Source organism: Brachycentrus maculatus, unplaced genomic scaffold (genome assembly GCF_059751285.1).
Source record: "Brachycentrus maculatus isolate JH-2025_06_01 unplaced genomic scaffold, ASM5975128v1 h1tg000197l, whole genome shotgun sequence".
NCBI lineage: Eukaryota > Metazoa > Arthropoda > Insecta > Trichoptera > Brachycentridae > Brachycentrus > Brachycentrus maculatus.
Genome location: NW_028280948.1, coordinates 153,168 through 177,500, shown reverse-complemented (window position 1 = coordinate 177,500; position 24,333 = coordinate 153,168). Strand labels below are relative to the sequence as shown.

The window sequence follows — 24,333 nt, the reverse complement described above, 5'->3', positions numbered from 1 at the left end:
AACGTCACCAACGCCATGTCTTCGAACCATGTTCTCTCTTTGCAGCATCTATGAATTTTTTGATCTTCCTCTAGATATCTTACAGTAAAACATCGATATATCGGATCTCGATTTAACAAACTTCGGATATAACGGACCAAAAATCCGGTCAAATATAAAAAAAATACTTGGTTTAATTCAATTGTCGCCGCATGTAAACAATTTTTAGCGGCAATGATAATCACGTCATACGTCTAGCACTAGAATTGGATACACAATGCCGTCCTGTTCGTAGACTGTACCTAGACGGAGCGATAATATAAAAAGTTTAAATTGTTTATTTTTATATTAAATGCAGTATTTAAATAAATTAATTTTCAAGATTTATTTTTATTTTTATTTATTTTCAACCTATTTTTATATTACGGACTTTTGGCTTTAACTGACACCCCCTTCTCCCAATTAGCCCGTTATATCGAAGCTTTACTGTACCTAAAAAATCTAAACAAAGATTATCAAACAACCAATTCTGTACTTATTTGTATTATATACAACTTACAAAAGCTGCAGTTACATAACAGTATTTGAAACCCTTCAATGAATTTAATAGACGTACCTAACACACATTACGAGTCGGACATACGGTAGTGATTATATCGTACGGTATTTCATATTTCCAAACGTAGAATTGATTGATTGGAATTAGTATAACAATGGAGGCTTTTGTTCTGCGCTGTACATTACGTTTTATAATAAAATCGATGGCATTATTTTCCACGACGTGTCATTACCGTGAATGTGGATATTATTTTTGCATTAACTTCTCTCTAATGGCGTGGATATGGTACTTACTACACATGTCATGGATACATGGAAAATGTAATTACATAACACTAGACAAGTAGTTTTCACAATCCCGGGATATTTAGTCTAACCCTGAAAATAGCCGCGGAATTCATAAAATTAAAAACCGATTTTTCTATATTTTTTGAAAATTGAGCGGGGATGTGAGAAATCATCGGATATATAATTTTACGGGCGTTATTGTTTTGATCCGCGCATCTATATTTGTTTACCCCTATTTTTATTACTGTCCTTCTTTGTAGTGTAATGGTCAGTACACTCGGCTACTGCACTGTAGGACCCGGGTTCAATTCCAAGGGGGTCAAATAAATATAAGGGATTTTTTCACTCTAACATTTATTATATATTTCCCTCGACTGCTACCCGAAGCGGAGCGCCTTTTCTTCATGTGTTTATTAATGATCAAGATAACACTGCGTTTATATGATGCACCATCGGGTGCGGATAAGGGTTTAAAAATGACTTGAAAAACATTAATTCTCATGGATATGCTCGCACTTTTAATTGCTGTTAATATGAGTATGAAAAAATCATAAAAGCCTTGCGGTAAAAATCAGATTTTTCACACTTTTTTTAATTTTCAAATTATAAATATCTCAAAACTGTGCTTTGAGAGTCTAACTATGTTTGAAGAGGACCTGTTACAGGGCTAGTTATATTTAAATTTTTAATATGAATTTCTTTATTGAGTATTTTCGTCACAACGTATTCCCAAAAAAAATGTGAAATCTGAATTACGTTGAAAACTTTATTGAATTATTTCACATAATCAATTATACAATTTCGAATATGAAAACGTGAATGGTGTCTGGAATTTACAATAGCTATGTACAAAGTCCAGGAAAGTTAAATAAAATTTGAATTTTAAAAAAACAATAATATTTTTTGAGGCTATTTATATCGGAGCCGTTGTTAATATTTAGCATTTTTGTGATGTCACCAAAGCGATAAAATCGGCTATTAAACAAAATGAAACACGTTAAAGCATCAACCTGTATTTCGACAAACCCCATCAAGGAATTTCATTATTAATTTCATTTTAATTTAATTTAACAATAATTATGAAGATAAATAAACTTATTACAACTTTTGATGAAGCATTACAGTAGCTTTATATGTGTTAAAAAACGTAAATGTCTTAATACATTAAGATTCCTATATTAGTCTATAATGTATTTTTTTGTAGGATGCATATATCAATGAAAAGTCCATTTTACTTGCACCTCAATTTTGTGTTATTGTCGTGATTGGTGTCATTTTCTTTATTGTGTTGTAGGTACGGTTGTACTCTCGACAGTAACTGACGTGACATTTCTTTGTATTATGTCATTATACAGTGTAAAAGTACCGCTTTTCTATTAATTTTCAGCTGAATAATAATGTTCTTTGTCAACAGCAATATCCCGAATGGATAGTCAAAAATGATAGCATTGTTAGTTTAACAATAACTGCTATGAGCGGTACTTATGGATTTTATGTGGACGTACGTTTTTTCAGTCATTTTAGTATTTTTTTATCACATAAAAATATGTATTTATTTATTTATTTTAATTTATTTTTCATAGATACATTTTTTTTCAATTACTAGATTTTATACATTACATATAAACTATACAATAAAAATTTGTAGTAGAAAGGTTTTATAATAAAATAATTACACCTGGACTTTAATTAATTCTCTTTCAACCTTGTCCCTACCAACGAGAAGCAACCATCGACGGACACTGTTCTTAAAGACATTATCACTTCTGGATTTATTAATTTTAGTTCATTAAAAAAGGTGTTGCAGGACGTAAAAGAAAGAAGAGAGCTTTTAAATCATATTTTGAAGAGGAAGGCCAAGCTAATAGGGCACTCAATTAGAAATAGCACCTTTCTTAGCAACATCTTCGAAGGAAGAATCTTGGGAAAACGAACAAGAGGCCGCCCAAGAACTTCATACTTCCAGGATTTGAAGCGGCTCATGGACGTCTCCTCCTATTCGCAGCTCAAGAGGATGGCGACTGACAGAGACAAGTGGCTGACACTACAAGGCGCTGCCTTTAGAAGATGATGATGAATATGAATATTATAATCGGGATAAGATATACAGAAACTCTTTCAATCAATCCCGACTGCTGTTTTTTTTTGTCAAATGGCTTTCTTTCTCATTTTATTTTGGTTATGTTTAATCTTATAATGTGGGATTCCACTAATTAATCTTCAAGTAATATTAGCGCTGGTGAAAGAAAATACGCGGTTTCGTTGTATTAATAAGTTTTATGTAGATCCGACTCTATCAGCAAATATAACTTTTTTTCAGTTGTAAGTGAAAGAAATTAATATAAAAAATATATATTCACATATGATATAAGTATGTATATAAATATAAATATATGAGTTAGGATACGAATATCATACTAAATGGAAAATAATGCATCGTTCATCATAGAAATGTAGCCTTATCATACGTTTATACAAATTTATTCCCGCTTGGGTCTGCGCTAATATCCGTGAAAAGTCCACATTATTATTTCCCATGCTTGTTAGGTATTGTGTTTGCACCGTATTGTGTGCTTCTCGTGTCAGTGCGCCATTAGCCACAAAGCCTCCGTAAGCTTTAAAATATTTGGGCAAATCGATCGCCCATTCGACTTTTGACGTTGTGTACCTCGCTTTAGGGAGACTCAATTGAAAACGACATTTTGCGAGATTGGTCTACATTTTTTTAATTTTAATATCCGGTTGTTCGTCTCGAATCTTCGTTAGTCGAAATAATCGTTAAAAAATGTAGCTTGATCTTTTTTTCAAGCAAATTGATTTCGGACGAAACTTATCCACACTTAGTATAGAAATAATGAATATTTTTAATTTAAATTTTACTTAGTAAATACCGCTATTACTAAGTATACCAATAGTGGTATTGACTGAGTAAAACTTAAATTAAAAATGGATAGATTTTACCATACCACAATGTGACTGCCGAATCAATTAATGAAATAATCAACTTTTCCCTTCGGTTTGCATTCCGATCTTGTTATGGATTGAACTTCCCTTCTGTACCGTGTGCTGTGCATTTCTTGCGTGTTTTCAGAATACCGTTAAAAAGCACGTAAATGTACATTATCGTGGCCAAATTGTTCGGAAAATTTATGTATGCGATCGCAACATGAACTTTAATTTATGGCTAATAAAGTTTATAGACGTTTTAAAAGAATGTCATTTCAATAAAAAGAATAATAGTAGAGTTGATAAAAAATACTCGATCACCTTTGCGGTAGCTTTCGCAAGCTTTTCACTAGTACGGATATGCGATTCCAAACGCCCTAGCTTTTGTTACTATTCTCGTATATAGCAGTAATCTCCTTCATCTTGATATTTTTGATAAGTCGTATTCTGCGTTATAATTTCGAAAGAAGTTCGAGTAATTAAAAAAATCTCACTGTATATTATTTTTATTTTCAATATTTTATTTTTCACAACCATTATTGGCTTTAACGTTGAATCAAGTGTCAACGTTAAAGCCAATAATTGGTCCTAATTCCAGATACCAGATGTCTTTGGTTTTCACCATTTTTCCCAATTTAAAGCGTCAAATTAAATCTCTAATTAATGACGAAAGTTGAAATATTGCGTGAAATGTGTTGACATTTGTTGAGATATCTGTTGAGATAGGAAAAAAGCTAAAAATCAAAAGCAATTTTTTTGGAAAAAATGTAAAATGACAATGCATGTAACATACCCCTTCAAGGCCACCTATTTAACGTTTTTTTTTTAAATAAAGTTACATTTTTATAAACAATTTGATACAATTTCTATTTTATTTATAATTTATTTATTTTTAATTTATTTATTTATACGGCAAACTTATAATTCTAGTTTCGCTTGCCTCTCCGAAAAAGAGACCGAGCTCTTGTGCTTGGAGAGGGACTTACACTCAAGGTTTATCGTTTTATTTGATTATTGGTATAATTGTATTTTCTTAATGTAATGGGCATGGGAATTTTGATACACATATATATGTATATATTAATTGCCAGTATGATTTTTTTGTGTGAGCCAGAACAAAGAGGCAGTAGTATAAAATCGAAGAGCGTAAAATCGATCAGGGCTGTCAGTTTTCCGCCCCCCACCACATGGCGATTCTTCAATCTATTGTCCAGTCGCGAGTTTGTTTGGCTTTGGCGCTCGGACGTTTCCGTGGTGACGGCGTCTCCTAAACAATCAATCGAGGAACTAACACTAGCTCACTTGTGCGGCCGAGACCGCCTACCTGCGCTACGGTCAACTTGCGCCGATATTTAAATTATTTCATGTCAATAACGCAGGGGTCGCCAACCGACACTCTCCGAGCTTCATCACTTCTTCTTCCCACCTATCTTTTTATATATTTTTCTTTCCCATTTGTACTTTGTGTTCAAGCACTATCTACCAACTGATTGCAAACCAATGTACATAGTTCATTCCTTACATGAAGTTTAAACAAATAAATAAGTGAATAAATTTTTGTATATTTTCGATAACAAAGTTTCAACAGGCTTTTGGAAGCAAGCACCAAATTTGATCAATCTGTATATTTTTTTTTTACTTTATCTTTAGTGTTGCTTTACCTTTTAATTTTTACAATTTTGGAATATCTTTTACACCTCTTAAAATAATAAAATAAGTCTCTTCTGACTAAAAAAAAGTTTTTTGTGATTTTTTAATTATTACACAATCATACTTTGACATTTTTTTTTAAAAACAAGACATAAAAAAATTATCCTTCATGTTGTATGCATAATTCCTTACTTGCTCTTAAGTTGGTTGAAAACATAATACGAAAATCTGATTGAAATACTCATATTTTATTATGATTAAAAAATAAACAAACTTTAGTTATGTTTATTTCTTTAAATAAACATGAATCGTAGTTTCTTACATTGCCTTTGTTATAACGCATATTATTACCTAATATTATTCATTTCATTCTCTGTAATATGGTTTTAATTTTTAATCAAGAAAAACTATATTGAGCTAGATTTTTTAAAAAGTAAGCAAAAGTGCAAGTGTTTTTTTCATTCATCATAATTTTGTACGATTGGACGCACGAAACCGACAGTTGGGCGCGGTGTTAAGGAAAACCGGCGCCGCGAGTAGGGGACGCATCCCCCCGTCTGACCGCCAATGGGGAACCGATACGGGGCCTGTCTTGGTGCCCCCACCCCGCCCGATACGGGGCCAATACCGGAACCCCTTAAAACTAATACACCATCACAGGGTGATTCGGCGGTGACGGAGTTTAATTCAGTCTTTCATCAAATTCAATCTTTTCAGCGTTAGTGCGGCTTTTGGGGATTCTGGATTCAAATTGATTGATTGATTGATTTCCATTTCGCCGACTTGCGAGATAAAACTTCATCGGTATCGCTTTCTGGTTTTTATAAACCTTGAAAGTATGCTTGTTTTATTTTTTTTCTCTTCTAACCCTTATCCGCACCCAATGCATAGCGCAATATTAAATAAATATTAGAGTGAAAAATCATTTATATTTATTTGACCCCGCTTAGGAATCTAACCCGGGACCTCCAGCACGGTAGCTGAACAAGCTCACCATTACACAACGGAGGCGGATTTGTTTTGTTACTTGTTGTTTTCTGCTATTATATGCGATGCATATAAGGTATTTTAATTAAACTCAATTTCCTATATATTTTTTAATGTTTAAAGGTTAAAATAAAAGCCTTAAGTACTCTTGCATTTGTGGTCTGTGTACAGATATAATTTATGTGTTTTCAATTGGATGTTTTAGTGTACTTAATTGCAAACAAACAATTAAAAAAAACAAACAAACAAAAAACAGTGGAGTGAAGGCAGTTAGCAGATAGATTTTTTAAACGTAAATACATGTATTTAATACGTATACACAACATGTGTTAATTTTGTGTGCGCAAACTACATCATATTATTTATACACGTTCTTGCAAGTAACTCTTTTCAAACAAGATTAATGCTGTTGTAATAAATTTCTCTATTTGCATGTATAATACATTCTCGACCTTTAGGTCTTAAAACTTAAATAAATCATCGTGAGTAATTTATTTGATAATATAGCTGTCTAAATAATATACATTTACTGAAAACAAAATTTTGCTAAAAGTCAACTGAAAGGGTCGTAAAGTCGACGGGGATAAATATTACTCATATATCTGAACGCTTAAATGAATCTCAACCTACAAGGAATCCGGCCCGGGCCTCTATATGAAGACAAACTTTTTTAAAAAATTTATGGGAGTTTTATTTACCTTCCTAATTGTGCACAAGGTAAGACCTACATGTCGGACGTGCTAACCGCTACACTAACGGGACGGGCAATCTTTTTGCAGTATTTTAATATTTGAGCGTTTCTGTAAAATTCCATTTATGGTGAGGTTTATGTTAAAAATTAACACGTGTAGACTAAATTCAAAGTAGATTTATTGCTTCATTAATTAATTCGGTAGTCGCGTTGTGGTGAAATGTATCCATTTATTTTGAGTTTTACTTAGTAAATACCACTATTTCTTAAAATCTATTGTGACACGTTTTTCGACGCATTCCGCATCATTTCATTGCATTACGGTGTTTGAAAATGATACGGAATGCATCGAAACACTTGTAACGATCTATTTTAAGAAATAGTAAGATATTTGCTAAGTAAAACTTAAATTAAAAGTAGATTTATCACAACCAATAATTCTAAAGTGTACAACCTCTCTTTATTGCTATGCTATGATAGATGCCGTATCAGTACTTCCAATCGCACATTCTTTCGAACTGCAAATTTACCATACATATCTTACAGTTTCCTAATATATATATTTTTGATTTTGACATTTTTTTATTATATAAATTTTGTGATCACCGTGTGATCGGTAACACCTTCACCCAACTCCCCCAATTTCCCTGATAAAGGAGATGGACTTTGACGGTAACGGTCAGTTGGTCACGAGCCGGACGCTCCTTAGCTTCCACTTCCGTTCTTCATCTCTTCGCGTGAGGACGCTTTCCTGTTTTCTAAACCAAATTCTCAGAACACATTATTGCTTCCTTCACACATCTACTATTATTTTAAAGCGAACAATACTCTCCGTTATGTCTATTCCTGACATTTATTAAAAACAATCTCATATATCACTCTTCCAATTTAAAACCCGAAGTGAATAACGTTTGTTCTTGATTCTTTGTCATTTCGATCAATTTTCACAAATAAAAAATAATCTGGGAACAACCACTCACAATTTAAATCTGAGAGAACAATAGTTTCGCTTCGTCGAAAAATAATGCATTCACATTGTTGAAGCGCACCATTATTTTTTTCAAATGTCACATCAAAGAATTTCAAATTGAATTTACTGAATTTAAAAAAAAATGCCTCAATTTCAAAATTCACCATGGGGATGAATTATTTCATTCTTGACGCTTTATCAAAAGGTCTTCAGTTTGAAATCCAATTCCCTTTATTTTCCGCCGATGTAAGAACAAACGTGCGTCATGCGGAAGAAAATTTATGAGAGGTAAAACATCATCTTTATTTTTCATCGATTAAAAAAAATGTATGTCGTATTTTTCGTGTAATTTTCGATGATTATATTTTTCAAATCATCATTTTGATAGTTTACTAAATTTAGATAGATACACTATTATATTATATTAGAAATAATTTTCGTAAAATCAAGGCACGTAATATTACTATATTATTGTTCATTGTATTGTGTCGGGTTGTGGTCCCGTGGTTAGTGTCGCGGACTCTTAAGTCAGAGTTTCTCGGTTCGAACTCACTCTACCACAATTTGATACCTATTTCTAATAATGAGCCGCTTAGGCTCACAGAAATAGTATGAAAGTGAAATATTTGTGTAAATAATAAAAACACAAATAATAATAAATAAAACCCTTATCCGCACCCCAATGGTGCATAGGGCACTGTGTCATATAAACGCAGTGTTATCTTGATCGTTTACACATGAAGGAAAGGTGATCAGCCCTCCGCTTCAGGTACCAGTCCTTGGTAATATTGAATAAATATTACAGTGAAAAAATCACTTATATTTATTTTACCCCCCTTAGGAATCGAACCCGGGACCTCCAGAACGGTAGCCGAGCGTGCTGACCATTACACTAAGGAGGCGGACAAAACACAAATATTTCTCTTTTTTATTAAAAAAATATCAGACGATAAATCAAAATATTTTTTATGGATTTTGAGTAACTTATTAAGTTACATTTATTTTTAAAAAAATGCTTTAATGACCAAAATTGAAATTTATTAAGTGTTTCGTGTTTAAGTATTTAAAACAATAATATTGATATTAATTGTTTTGAAATTGACTTATTATTCTTATTTATTTATTGTTTCAGGACCCACAGATCGGCCTGCGCTGCATTTTCTATTGCACACCTCTTCAAACAACTAATTGAAACGACCCATCTTGTAAGTATTTTTTTATCATATATTTAAGTCTTGGATATTTAAAATTGGAGCTTATTCGAGTCGGAACTGTCCCAATTTAAAAAAAAAGATATATTTACATTAGACGCTCTCTTAACCGGCTTTGACGGGACTGACCCAGTGTCGGACAACGAAAACGCCGGTTAAAGAAAAGTTGGTGAAACCACATTGGTGAAGATTTTTTTTTAAATACACAATTTTTAGTCTGTATTACAAACGCACACATTAAAAATAAACCTTTTTTCCAACTGTAAAAAATATGTACAGGAGAAAGCCAACATCACTCCAATTAAAAAAAAAAACTAGGCCTACAATGGATAAAAAATCATGTTTTTTTTCTGCTGCTTCTAGTGTTGAATTGGCTTTTTGGTCGGTTAAAGCGGCACTGATGAAGATAGCGTCTACTGTATTTCATGACAAAAAATATAAATCAAACGGTGCATAGGGTACTGCATCGTATTGACGCAGTGTTATCTTTATCGTTACTTACACGAAAGCAAAGTTAAACTCCAGTCAGGGTTAAATTTAAAAAAGATTGTAGTGTAAATTTACTAATTTTTGTTTTGAACCCACTCCTTCTGGGAATCAAACCCGGAACCTCCAGCACGGTAGATAAACACGCTAACCATTACACCACGGAGGCGCACAAAAATTATTTAAATTATTATAAAAAATATTATCTTTTTTGATAAAGGTTTTTTTTTTTGAAAATGCAAAATCGGAGTAGATATTTCTAGCGCGTAGTATTTTTGCATGGCAATAATAAATAATTAGAAACGCTAAGATAGCAACCCGGGCCCAAACGTTAATTAGTTGTGTGTGCCGAGCATAACCTCAAATACCGATAAACATACATGCGCAAGAGTATTTCCTCATCACGGCGAGGGGGTACATTATTACGGCTGGTGTAACTTTTAATTAAGGTTTATCATCATTATGGTTTATCGCGTTTCTCGTCCCGGGACCGCGGGATATTATATTCCTGTACCCCGCGCCTACTACAGGACTGGGGAACATTTATTTCATAATTTACAAGGGATCTTCGTTTCAGGGATTTGAATTATCTTTCGACAATTCTTGGTGAACTGCGCGTTTTCCGCCAATTAAGACTTGGTTCATTTGTTAAAATGAAATAAAAGGAAAAAGCCATACAGAAAATGTTTTGATATTATATAATAATAATATTTTCATCGTCAGTAATGAGGAGCGCAAGGATATTTATTTTAAATAATTTTACATACATAAGTCACATATCGCTCACTCATTTCAACAACGTCATATGTCAAAAAACTTGATTTTTCAGGAGATCGTTTTTAAAGTTTAAGAATATATCTGTGCAACAGATCTTTTTAGGTAAAACCTGAAGGTTTTTTTCTCCATTTGAAAAATATTTGTTATATTTAAAAAAAAAAATTAAACAATTCCTTTTCTTCAGAATGCAAAAACGACACTTTCTGCCCTGTAGCGGGTTTTTTCTTTCGACACTTTCTGCCCTGTATTTTGTTAAACATATGCCGCTTCTGCTGGAATATAGTACATTTTCTGGGCATTCCGAAAATATGCACAACTGAAAATGGACAATTTTTGATATGTGACCATGAGTGAGCCATATATAATATTTCCGATAAGTAATTTCCATTACTCATTTTGAGACATGGGATAAGGTTAATAAGACTGAAACACAAATTATAAAGTAAGAAAAATATAAAAAAATTAAACAAAACTCACAAAGGGCAAAATGTAAAGTAAATAGGAATATAAAAATGAACATAAGGTAGGAAGCATGTTTAAAGGAAGCAAATAGGAAAATAAGTGTCGGGTTATGGTCCCGTGGTTAGTGTCGCGAACTCTTGAGTCAGAGTTTCTGGGTTCATACCCACTCTACCACAATTTGATACCTATTTTTAATAATGAGCCAGTTAGACTCACAGAAAAATAATGAAATTGAAGTATTTTTATAAATAATAAAAACACAAATATTTCTCTTTAATATAAATGTTTTAAAAGTTTTCATTAAAAAACATTTAAAAAAATAGCACTTTTAAACCAGACTTGTGTGTAATTACGTTACTCAAATATTTTTAGACAGCTAATGTTTACGTAATTCAATCATATTTTAATGGAAAAGAAACATGAAAATATTCGCAACTTTTAATGCAGTAAATTTATTCGCTTTTTAGTAAAATTCACCATCCATTAATGTGAATGTAACATTTTAAAATTTCCACCATGCGAAAAGCTTTCGGGTGGTCCATAATATCGTTATGCTCCTACATACGTGCACATTAACGTGGGAATCAAATTCTTTATTATTTCAAAGCTCACCCCGGATCGCGAATGAGTAATGGGTCTCGGAGCACTGAAAACTCTGTAAACTGAAAACCATTCGATGGCCAATAAATTTTCAGTTCGGTTATTTCAGTGCATGCGTATTTTTAAGGGTGCGTTGACCTCTGTTTCGGAATGCATGTTTATTTTTTACACCTTTTTTATTTGATCTTATTCCCAAGAATTAACAATAAATATGGGAGTCGAACACTGCAATATATCGTTCCGAAGATTTTTAATTTGTTACCGACGGATGTTAGAGGTCAAAATAAAATATGGAACAAAGGCAGAATAAAAGAATGGGTAAATGATCAAGAGTTAATTTTATGAAAATTGTAAAATGTTTATATATCTTAACTTTTTTCTCTTTTTTGTGTCTATATTAGGTTAAAATCGTTAAAAACAACAAAAATGTATTAAAAAAGAACTTCACCGACAAGACACTCAAGGTGGGTCTCTGCAAAAAAAAGTTCTAAACATGTATAAATTCTGATTGAAATAAATGTATACAAATTAAATTAAAAAAAAAAAATCTCTACTCATCTCTTTGTTATTACGTTCGCTTTGGAAAATATATAATTTTTAGATGTATCGAGTACATACTTCAAAGAATACTCGACGGAACAAGCTTATTTTATTTGGTACGTGTCCCATTCATTCGTAATGGCGTGACGGGCGTAATACGAATTTTGGGAGTTCGCCAATTCGTCAAATATTTACTTTGCAGTTTGTAGAAAGTTACATTCCCGACATTGGTCCCCGGCTCGTTCTATACTCTCGGGTCAATTCCCTTGTCAGATATGGCCCTTGGCTCATTCCCGCAGACGCCTTTTTGTTTCTTCACAAACTGTATTTCGTATTTTTCTTTCGTGAAATGTTCACGTACAAAAAAATCAATATGCTAGTACCTTAAAATCGAGACTCAGATTACAGTTTAAAAAAAAAATGTACTTACCTACTACATTATTTTCATCAATGGCTAAAATATCTTTTTTTAAATTTGTTTTTCTGCTAATATCTCAAAATGTCTGTACAAATTATTTAGATGCTAATATGATTAAACCTATTTTTATATATAATGAACTTTTGGCTTTAACGTACACCCCCTCCCCCCAATAAATCCGTTATAACGAAGTTTCACTGTATTAAGAAAATGAGGTATTTTGCATCACCTTGCATAAGTTACAATAGTAACCGGTTATTTAATGGATAATATACCTTTATTTTATGTATAAATAAGCGGAATTGCCTATTTATACAACTGCTAGTGTTAATTGGACGCATTCGTGTAGGTATCAAAATGCAAAAACAATCATTTATAATTTATACCTACAAAAAAATAATCTGCATATTTCTTCAAACGAGCACTAGACTAAGAGGGTTTTTTTTGCATCTGTAAGGAGTGAGTCGTTCTTTATACAAGTACCTCAGAATCAAAAATCACATTGAATTTTGCATAAAATTATATTCGCATAAATTATAATGTTATTTCATGTAATGATTCAAACATACTCCATACATATCCACTAGTCTTTATCAAGTGTCAAAATTTAACCTTCAATAATAATAGTAAATGCTACCAAGAATCATTATTGGCGTCGAAGCTCACGATCGAAAATTTTGACAATTGGCGAATCTTGCCGTGTATATGATATCACTTAAATCAGCCAGTGACAGGTCGTAAACCCTGTTAATACCCAGCCTTCCATATTTTTCATCTATATGAAAATACTTTTTACATTTTAGAAAACAAAATTGTTTAAAATGTACAAAAAAATGATTTGACTTCATATTCTTCTTTTAAGTATTCTTTATAATTCGAATATTTTTTAACTTCCTATATTATCTCTGTAGCCCTTAAAATTCAGGGAACGGAAGCCATTTTCCCATCGCAGTAGCCAAACCAAATTATCTTTAACGGAGCCTCGAGGGCGAATGTTGCGGTAAAAGCAAACATGCTTTTCGGTATTACGTAACGTATTTCAAATTCTCCTCCTTTGAAACACACTTATTTTCGTTGATATTCTACTTTGGATTTTAATTAAATTACGAATTATGAAAAAATATATTTAAAAAATGCTCAGTGAGTATGTATACTAAAATTTCAAGTCTTGATCTTCAGCGCCGAGATTTTGGTGGTAAAATTGTAAAATAATACGAATTTATTTTCATACTTGATACTCGTAGCTTCCCTCTATTGAAAAATAAAAAGTATTAGCTAGTTGACTGAGTTTTATCCCGATTTTATTATGTAATAATAAATAAATATACATATTACTTATATAAAATTTGCCTAACTGAATACGAGTAAAATATTGATTGCATTATACCTTTTTACTTCGATTTTTTCATTTATTACTTAACAGATATGTGGACCTGTGTATATTTATTGATATTCTATTTTGTATATTAAAAGCATTGATAAATTTGTAGTATGGTAATAAAAGTGGTATTACACAAAGTAAACGATGGATGATAATGAGTGTTTTATTGATATTCTTTTAAAATCTTCTTTATCATCCAGTAAAAAAAATAAATTAAAATATATATTCACGACACATGAATACAAATAGTTGTATGTATGTATTATTCTGGCGTATTACTTTAAATTTTTAATTTGTTATTAAACCAAATTGTGAGCGTGGATATTCTTATAAAAATATCTTCTTTATCGACAACCAGTAAAAAAAGAGTTATTAAAAGAATATATTCACGACACGTGAATACAAACAGTTGCATGTATTATTATGATGTATTACTTTGAATTTTTCAATTTGTTACTTACCCAAATTGTTAACGTGAATATATTGATATTCTTATAAATATATTCTTTATTGACAGCCAGTAAAAAAAGAGTAATTAAATAGTATGTTCACGATACGTGAATACAAACATATGTATTAATTCCATGTATTACTTGTAATTTTTGAAAAAATCTTATAAAACCAAATTGTGGACCAGTATATATGTATCAATGTATATATTAACATTCTAAGAAAAATACCTTCTTTATCGATAGCCAGTAAAAAAAGAGTAATTAAAAAAATAGTTCACAATACGTAAATACAAACAGTTGTATCATTCGGACGTAAGTGTAGTGGTGCCGTATCCTCGGGGGTCAGTCCACAATAGAGCGAATAACATAAAATGGTGGTATTGCGTAATGGCAGTATTCCTGTTGTGCTTCTCATTACTTTCTAAAGCGCCGGTGATGTTACCTCGAGGTGCGGCCTCCTGAGGTCAGCGGGTCGGCACTGGAGCCAGCGAATGATGAAGACTCGCTATTCTGCACAGCTCGATTCCCAACCGGAATTCATCCATCTTATAGAATCGCGCTTGTAACAGCGTGTTAGAGCGATCGCCGGAGCGGCATTTGCCTTCTCTTCATAAATCTACAAAACTGCTATTTGAATCACACTAAGGACGGGAAAGGTATTTCTACCAGTTCGGTCGATTGATGCCTAAGGACGGGAAGGGTATTTTTACATTCTGCGCCGGCCTCATTTCAATGTTTGAAAATAATAAATTATTCCAAAATTATTTTTACCATTTTTTAACGCCTTACTTTTCAATAACTCTTTTCTTTTTAAAATCATATGTTTATTTCGAAGAATAACTTAGGCTTTCAATGCAAAACAGTATTTCAAGCTACATATTTAATTACGTCAAATTTTACCTGGGGTTAAACAAAATTAAGTTGCGATTTATATATGTATATTACTGGGCCTTAAACTCAGTATTATCCACAATCAAAAATTATTACTTATGAGGTTCGGATAAATGATGTACTATAATACTTTTGCATAAAATTAAATTTCTATTACTACAATGAGTTAGGTATTCTTAGTGATATTTTAAAATAAAAGTCTCTTATCTTTTTCTTTAATATGTTAATACAATTTGACATATCGCTCACTCCTTTCAAGAACGTCATAAATCAAAAATCGTAAATTTTTAGTTATGCGTGTTTTCTGAATGTCCAGAAAATGTACTACATCCCAGCAAAAGTGGCATATTTTTAACTTAATATTTACCCGCTACAGGGCAGAAAGTGTTGTTTTTGTATTTTGAAGAAAATATACTGTTAAATTATTTTTTTTTAAATATACTAAATATTTTTCAAATGGAGAAATAACCTTCAAGTTTTACCTTAAAAGATCTGTTGCACAGTAAAAAAATTAATAAGTGGCTCGATATTTATTTAATACATTGTATTATATTTTTAAACTTTAAAAATGTTCTCCTGAAAAATCAAGTTTTTTGATTTATGACGTTCTTGAAGGAAGTGAGCGATATATATATATATAATACAATGGCCGCAATGTTACATTTTAAGGGTTTTAAAACAAATTGGCTAGACACTCGAATGCGTCGAGTTGAGACTGGCGTCGCGGGTTAGATTCCCGCCAATCGTAAAGTATTAAAAAAATATTTATTTTCAAATGATCTTTCTGTTTGTGATGTCGCTCACTCCTTTCAACTACGCCATATATCAAAAATCGTAATTTTTTAGTTGTGCATTGTTTCGGAATGCCATTTGTTTTTGCATTTTGAAGAAAAGGATTTTTTTTTCTTAAATAAACTAAATATTTTTCAAATGGAGAAAAAACATTCAGGTTTAACCTAAAAAGATCTGTTGCACAGTAAAAGGTTCAATAAGTGGCTCGATATTTATTTTTAATACATTTTCTTATATTTTTAAACTTCAAAAACGATCCCCTGAAAAATCAAGTTTTTTGGTATATGACGTTGAAAGGAGTGGGTGATGTATTCTTGGAGTCTATCTGCAAAAAGGCTTCTAAAAATAGAGGCTTTGCGGGTACAATAATCCCAAATGCTTTGTCGAATTTAAAAAATATTTCTTCATACGTTATTTTATTAAGGAGATAAATATTAGACGAGACTGAAATAAATATATGAAATCCTGAATTTGAACCAATAAAGACAGATTTCAACCGAATTGATATATATATATATATATAACTATATTTAGATGTCTGAATCATAAATCACCACAATCATACAAAACGTCGATTCGACGCAGAAAAATAATCCGATTAAAATTGTACATATCGCTCACTCCTTTCAAGAACGTCATAAATCAAAAATCGTCAATTTTCAGCTGTGCATGTTTTCGGAATGCCCAGAAAATGTACTTTATCCCAGCAAAAGAGGCATATTTTTAACTTTATATTTACCCGCTACAGGGCAGAAAATGTTGTTTTTACATTTCGAGGAAAAGGTATTGTGTAATTATTTTTTTAAATAAACTAAATATTTTTCAAATGAAGATAAAACCTTCAGGTTTTACCTAAAAAGATCCGTTGCATAGTAAATAGTTCAATAAGTGGGTTGATGTTTATTTTTAATACATCGTGTTATATTTTTAAACTTTAAAAACGTTCTCCTGAAAAATCAAGTTTTTTGATTTATGACGTTCTTGAAAGGAGTGAGCGATATTCGTACTTATTTATATCTAGATTTCCCTTCAAGTTCTTTCTCTGTTCTACTTTTGATATAACACGTGGAGTTTTAATACCGTACAACTATTGAAAACACATATAAAATTACAATAATAAAATAACAACTAAATTTTTTTGGCAATGCACCCAAAATTATAAGAATATTTTCCACATAAATTTTATTTGACCAGCAACCGGGTTTCGTCGTAACCGACATCATCATTTTATTATATAAAATGTTGTTCCACCAAGAAATGTCAGTAAAAAACTTAAATCGAATTGAAAAAGAATATTTTATTTATTGTATTAAAATAATTCATTGTACCTTTAATAATAAAATTGTACCTTTGAAATACACATGCATTTTTTTCGGTAAACGGCTTCTGCAGGATTGAATTACGTTTTCCCATTCCGGAATGCATAATACTCCGCGGTAATTAGCGCGAGCTGTCGGACAAACAAAGCTTTCCACTTTCCATTTAGTTCACGTTTGTTCGCAAACTGCCGAAGCAAATAAAGACGAGCCACAACGTTTGCAAAAGAGAATATTAATATCATATACAATACGAGTACAACGCACACACTATTGAGTTTCTCGCGAAATACCGTAAGAAAAATACTGTACTTAATGAATGTTTTTTAATGTATGGTATAATAATAATATACATTTATTTATTTAACATAATACATACATAAGTCACATATCGCTCACTCCTTTCAAGAACGTCATAAATAAAAAATCGTAAATGTTTAGTTGTGCGTATTTTCGGAATGCCCAGAAAATGTACTATATCCCAGCAAAGCGGCATATTTTTAACTTAATATTCACCCACTACAGGGCAGAAAGTGTTGTTTTTGCATTTTGAAGAAAACGTTTTGTTTAATTATTTTTTGAAAAATACAAAATATTTTTCAGATGGAGAAAAAACCTTCAGGTTTTACCTTAAAAGATATGTTGCACAGTAAAGAGTTCAATAAGTGGCTTGATATTTATTTTTAAAACAATGTATTATACTTTTAAACTTTAAAATCGTTCTATTGAAAAATCAAGTATTTTGATTTATGACGTTCTTGAAAGGAGTGAGCGATATATTATATTCCCGATGAGTAATTTTCACTACTCATTTTGGGGTATGGGAGTAAGGTTAACAAAATTGAAAAACAAACAAGAAGATACAGGGCAAAATGTAAAATATAAAGCAATAAAAGGTATAGTAAATAAACGTATAAAAAAAACATCTTTAAAGGATTGAAAGAAGAGAAAATATAACTAATCACTAACACTAATATCTTTCCATAAAGTATTTTTTCAGTTAATTTTAATTTAATAATGTTAAAAATATTTTAAAATTATTTTTCTTATCTTTATAGAAAACTGAGTTTTTTTGTCCCTTGAACGAAGACAATTGTCACACAAAGCAACAAATACGTAGACTCAGTACGTTGACTCAATACGTAGACTCTGTCTTTGATTTATCTAAATTATTTCCTGATGTATCGTTATTTCTACACCATTAACTTTAAACATCAGATTTTGGAGTTGCCATTATTTGAAAGTGCAGGGCATAACTGCAACGGATGTACCATCATCATCTGTTTCCGGATGCTCCGGCGCGCGCAGGTGCCAATCTCCTTATCAAATAATCAATTACCCCCCGCGTGCGACGACCCCACTTAGCTACAGAATTGATCACGTGAGCTTTATTTTCGCAAAAACTATATATACGGTTTAGGTTAATGATTATAAATTCGGTACGTATTCAGATATTTTTAAGTATGTATTTAAATTCCATGTTAAAGATGAAAAACGTAGACATCTCTCATTAGTTATCGAAGTGCGAATTGGCGACAGTTCCGGTTCAGGCACTTTGGTGTATATTTTGTATGGATATTACAAGCATCGTCAACTTTGTGGTATGGTAATATCACACTCTCCTAATCAAAGTGAACGATGAATGATAAGGAGAGTGTTACTTATGGTGTAACTGAATTGCAAACATCAAGAATCGTCTGCTTCGATACTCGGGCACATTTTATTCAACGGGTGTTCTCGATTCGTTGTCTTTTTTGCATTTTTGAGTCTTAAACTTTACGTGTAATTAGTCTCGATAAAAACGGTCACTGACGTTAGATGTGAGGAACTTTTTATATATTTTTATTTTTACGACTTTTTAAAATTAATATAAACGATCCCAAACCATCTAAAATCATAATATATTAATGCAAACGTTATTTTACTCAATGAACAATAATTGCAGAGTATCGCTAGATTAATAATATCTGTGAGTGTGTGTAATCAATCGTAAATATTACTTTAAAAAAATATGTGTGTAAACAATGATTTGTATCCGAAAACCATATTATAATTTAACACAGGTCATTTGAAAGATTAACAGGTTCTTTGAACTGTGTAAAATGTACCAGTATAAAATTAAAATGCGTATGATTCATCCGAGTTACATATTATAATCGTGCTAGCATTTTTTTTATCGCCAGCCATACACATGTATATAAAATTGAGGAGGAAAGCTATCATCTATGCAATAGCTTCCACTGCTCCCTGTCTATAGCTACTAACACATATAATAATAATAATATCTTTGAATTCCCTAGTTTTTTTTAATTAGCGACTATAAAGGACTCAGAATTTGTTTCAACAATAAAATCGTGTTTGTTTTTTTTTCTTTCCTTTATTTTATTCATTACACAGTAGTAATAAATATTTTCTCGACGGGGGTCGATGACGAACACACTGGCTACTAAGAAATTGTGTAAAAAAAAGAATAAATAAAAAACGCTTGCGTCATCTCTATTTCATTTACGTATAACTCCACATTCCTCGTTGATGGTGAAAAATTGGGAACGTCTTTTTTTCTCGTGAAGGTTCATAAATTTTCTTCAAATGAGCGCTGGTTGTTTTGAAATGCTCTAAGTTGATTTATCCGCGTTCGAATTCTGAGGTATTTGGCACCGTTTTCCGATAAGAAGAAATACACTTTTAAAAGTAGACTTAAGTATTTCTCAATCCTTTCCGCAATCTGATTCCGATTTCAAATCGAATTCTCTAGCCACAAATTAAGTTCGATTTGTATTGTCTCAAGTCACGTAGAATGTAAACAGCTGCCCGACAGTCATTAAAGTCATTAATAGTAATAGCGTGTAATAGTAATTGGGAGAGGAACGCATAGAGTTTAGCGATGATAATTGAAATAATTATACGTTTATATAATAATACAAGTGAATAATACAAGTATGATACTTATTAGATGCACTTTTTTTAAACTACAAAACATCCCCAAAGCTGCTAGTTGATAAATAACGTTATAAATAATATTTCATTGATTGTGGTACCCTTAGAATAACAAGGTTTCAACTACGAAAGTTTTTTTAATAATAGTTATTGGTATGAAATGGTTCCATTTAAATACAATAATCCTCAATTTATTTACTTCCGACATAAATTGTATGTTGAGTATTTTTATAGATACTCCTGTCAGCGTTACAAGATTTTACCCAAAATATTAGGAATTGTAAAAAAAAACATTACTTCAAAATCAAATAAACGCTCAATTCAAAATTACGTAAATATTTTGTTGAATTATCATGTTCAAATCAAAACCCAACTATGTACATATTGAAGTTTAGTAAAACAGGATAGAACAATGTCACCTAAGGGACATGATATGTTATTATTGAAAACACTTTTTTTTTAAATCTTTTAGATTGTTTACGTTAACTGGGCTGACCCGGGGTGTGTCGCGGCTGTATCCATACAATGCGTGAGACACTACCTGAGTAAATTTATAGGTACCCCCCTTATCGTTGATGACACTTTAATGCATGGTTACGTGTAAATGCCACTTGCGACCATGTAAATAAAAGCATCGGAAATGTGTACTCCGAAATGCTCGAATCGCGTTTGAAGAATGTAGGGATCTGACGGAACTGCTAAAGCGACTAGCGACTAGCGGCTCGACGCCAGAATAGGGTTACCGTTTTCAATTTTCCGACGCCTTCACTGTATTAACTGCTTTTTCTCGTTATTACGCTAATATCATTTCTTTATTTATTGTAAAAATATTACATCTCAGTAGGTAATGAATTCATTAATATTTTTATTCATTTGCCCTATTATTAAAAAAAAAGTAATAACCCCGTATATTAGTAACCGAATGCAGGTAGACAGAGGATTTGTTAAATCGTCACGATATATGTTTATATAATGTTTTTTATTCACTGTTTTCACGTTCAAGTATTTATACCTGATGTTAAATAAACAAATATTAATAAAAAGTCAAATACTTGAAAGCGGCCGGATCAGGAGTCCATAATCGGCGGGTATGTATGAGGAGGTGCATGAATGTGGAAGAGGCGATTAATGTTGGCAGACAGTAGTATGGCGTTCTATTATCTCTGCCTACCTCTGCGGGGAAGCAGGGTGAGGGTTAGTTAGTTATTAAATATTTAACATGCCTTTTAGCCGCAGGATAGGCAAAGGTGATTGTTTTGTTAGTAAGCATATTTATCTGATATTCATTATCTACTACGCCTTTTGAAATCGTACGCGTATTAACAAACCCGAATGTTTAATCGTAGCTTATCTGGCGACACTTGGGAATGTGAATTTGAATTGTCAAAAAATTATCCGAAACGGAAAACACTTAGGGGCAACCCTGCCGCGCGCCGGCTGAATATTTGACGGTAACCGAGTCATCACAGCGCCTCAGTCTAGCGAGCCGAGCGGACGCTATCATAGTGCGGAGCCACAGTGCAGTGAACTTACATTGTGTGTACAGATTACTTTGTTTAGGCGCCTTTCGGATACTAGCCACCAGCCACGAGCCACCAACGTGGGAGGACCCGTCCAGCTCCGCGGACTGATCGCGTACGTTTGATCCAATTTCTATTAAGTAATATGCAAATAAACAGTGTCCAGTCGGACGACGCTCGACCGCGGAATGTGCGCGGCTCACGTGTGTGGGTGTCTGATATGGATTTGTAACAACTACTGATAAGACCTTGTTTAACTCCAAAATGCCGTTTCTCTATCGATTTCGGTCACGTGTTCGGGTAATAAATATTAGAATTATCGATGCCTCCTTTCGGCTGATGGTGAAGCGAGCCGTTGTATATTGTTTATTTCGACTTTTCCTCGTACGCATTTCGAAGAATCCCGTAATATATTTGTGTCAATTTCTCTTTTCCACTATTTGTATTGTCGATAGTGAAGAACTTCTAATGTGTGTGTATATACGTGTAGGAACTTATCGAAATGTGAAATTTCAAATCGATGAATCAACACTTGAATAATACACGATAGCTCGTAATAAATATTGTAAGAGATATAAATTGAATAGAAACGTGAGATTTTATTCATTCTTTTGTTTTCCCACTTTCGCTAAATATAAACTGTATTTTTCATACGTATTATGGAACTAATGTAAATATCGTAATGCTTACATCGAATCAGTATTTTCATTTATTACAAAATGCATAAACTAAATACTAAACGAATGTACATTTATCTTCGTTTTATTTAATAATGTCTTACTTTTCAAGACTTAATTTTTTACTAGTCATTAATTTCTTTTCCATACCACTATTCAGAACGTACTCTTCTCTCCTAGATTGTATATGTAATAAATTACTAATTTATAATGTACCCTTTTTGGTATACAAATACTGAACAAAGAAACTGAAAAATGTCACCCCACTGTTTATAGTACATATTTAAAAATAAGGAATAACCCGCAAAGCCCCTACTTTTAAAAGGCTTTTCTGCAGGTAGGATAGTAAGGATAGGAAAGGTAAACGTGAATAATACATCACAATCATCCAGAGCACTTGAAAAAATCTTTCTTGGATTCATTTTGCAATTGGCGCGAATCGAACCCGCGACGCCAGTTTCGCAGTTGAGCGTACGCCCACGTACCCAAGTTCGCCACGGCGCTTGTCTTATTGTCTTATGTATTAATACTACAAATAACGCGATTTATTTTATTTCTCTTGACAGCTGTTTCATATTTCTTTTATTTTAAAAGTATAAATAAACAAAGTGATGAATAAAATATCAAAGATTGACAATATTGGTATTAATATTATTTTTTAAATGGAATTTAATTAATCGTTGTAAACTGGGCTTTCGATCCAGTCGATCAATTTCCTTCAAATTGTAATTACGACTCTGTAAACATCTCGTAAGAAACGCTTGTGTAAAGGCACCGATTTGATTTGATCAAACTTCGAATATTCTAATAAAGGCATTGAATTCCCGCTGATACAGCCCTCCCCCTCCCCCTCTCACCTCCCCTGCCGCTCCTCATCAGATCCTGCTTTCACCCCCAAAGTCGGCTCTGATTAAAAATCACACACCGTGGTAGGCTGCAATTCGTTCTATGGCCGACTGACCAAAACCGTTGCGAGTCGCTCTCTTTAATTTATTCATAATTATGCTTATACGCTTGAGAAACTTAACCATCAAAATATGTTTAAGCAGTCTACAGCATTCTTGTAAATTTAAATTTCTTGTAAATGTGCCCATATCACACACATATATCGCTCACTCCTTTCAACAACGTCATATATAATTTAAAAAACTTGATTTTTCAGGAGATCGCTTTTAAAGTTTAAAAATATAATAAAATGTATTTAACATAAATATCAAGCCACTTATTGAACTTTTTACTGTGCAACAGATCTTTTTAGGTAAAACCTGGTTGTTTTTTTTCTCTCGTTTGAAAAATATTTAGTAAAATTAAAAAAAAATGAAACAATACCTTTTCTTCAAAATGCAAAAACAACACTTTCTGCCCTATAGCGGATAAATATTAAGTTAAAAATACGCCGCTTTTGCTGGGATATAGTACATTTTCTGGGCATTCCGAAAACATGCACGACTGTGGAATATATTTTTTGTATTAATATAATATATTTTTTGTACTTGTAATAACAATATATTTTGAAATGCAAAAGAATAAAAAATAAATAAAAAAAATCAAGAAAGGTTCAGATACCGAGAATTAAGAGCGCTCTGTTTAGTAACGTCAATTGAAATGCTATCCCTTAGACGAATGTGGGGCAAAACGATGTATGATGTTTGAATAGTGAAATAAGGAAGGAATGCAAAGGTGAGATAACCATTATCGATGTAATTGAGAAAGGTGTGTTGAGATGGTTTGGACATGTGGAACGAATGAGAGAGGAAAGAACGGTAAAACGAATTTATGTGGTGAATGTAGTTGAATGTAGTAA

At 32.2% G+C, this 24,333-nt stretch overlaps 1 protein-coding gene across 2 annotated transcripts in view; it reads left to right on the top strand.

Moving 5' to 3' along the window:
* HnRNP-K (Heterogeneous nuclear ribonucleoprotein K) overlaps positions 1 to 24,333 on the top strand; it is a 118,371-nt gene that overhangs the window by 15,591 nt on the left and 78,447 nt on the right. Inside the window, exon 2 of one of the 2 annotated variants that reach the window (XM_088263253.1) lies at positions 9,202 to 9,274. The gene's annotated coding sequence lies outside the window, so the exon portion shown is untranslated. Of the gene's footprint in view, positions 1 to 9,201; positions 9,275 to 21,797; positions 21,968 to 24,333 lie in introns of those variants that run through there. The other variant, XM_088263254.1, reaches the window with a different exon arrangement.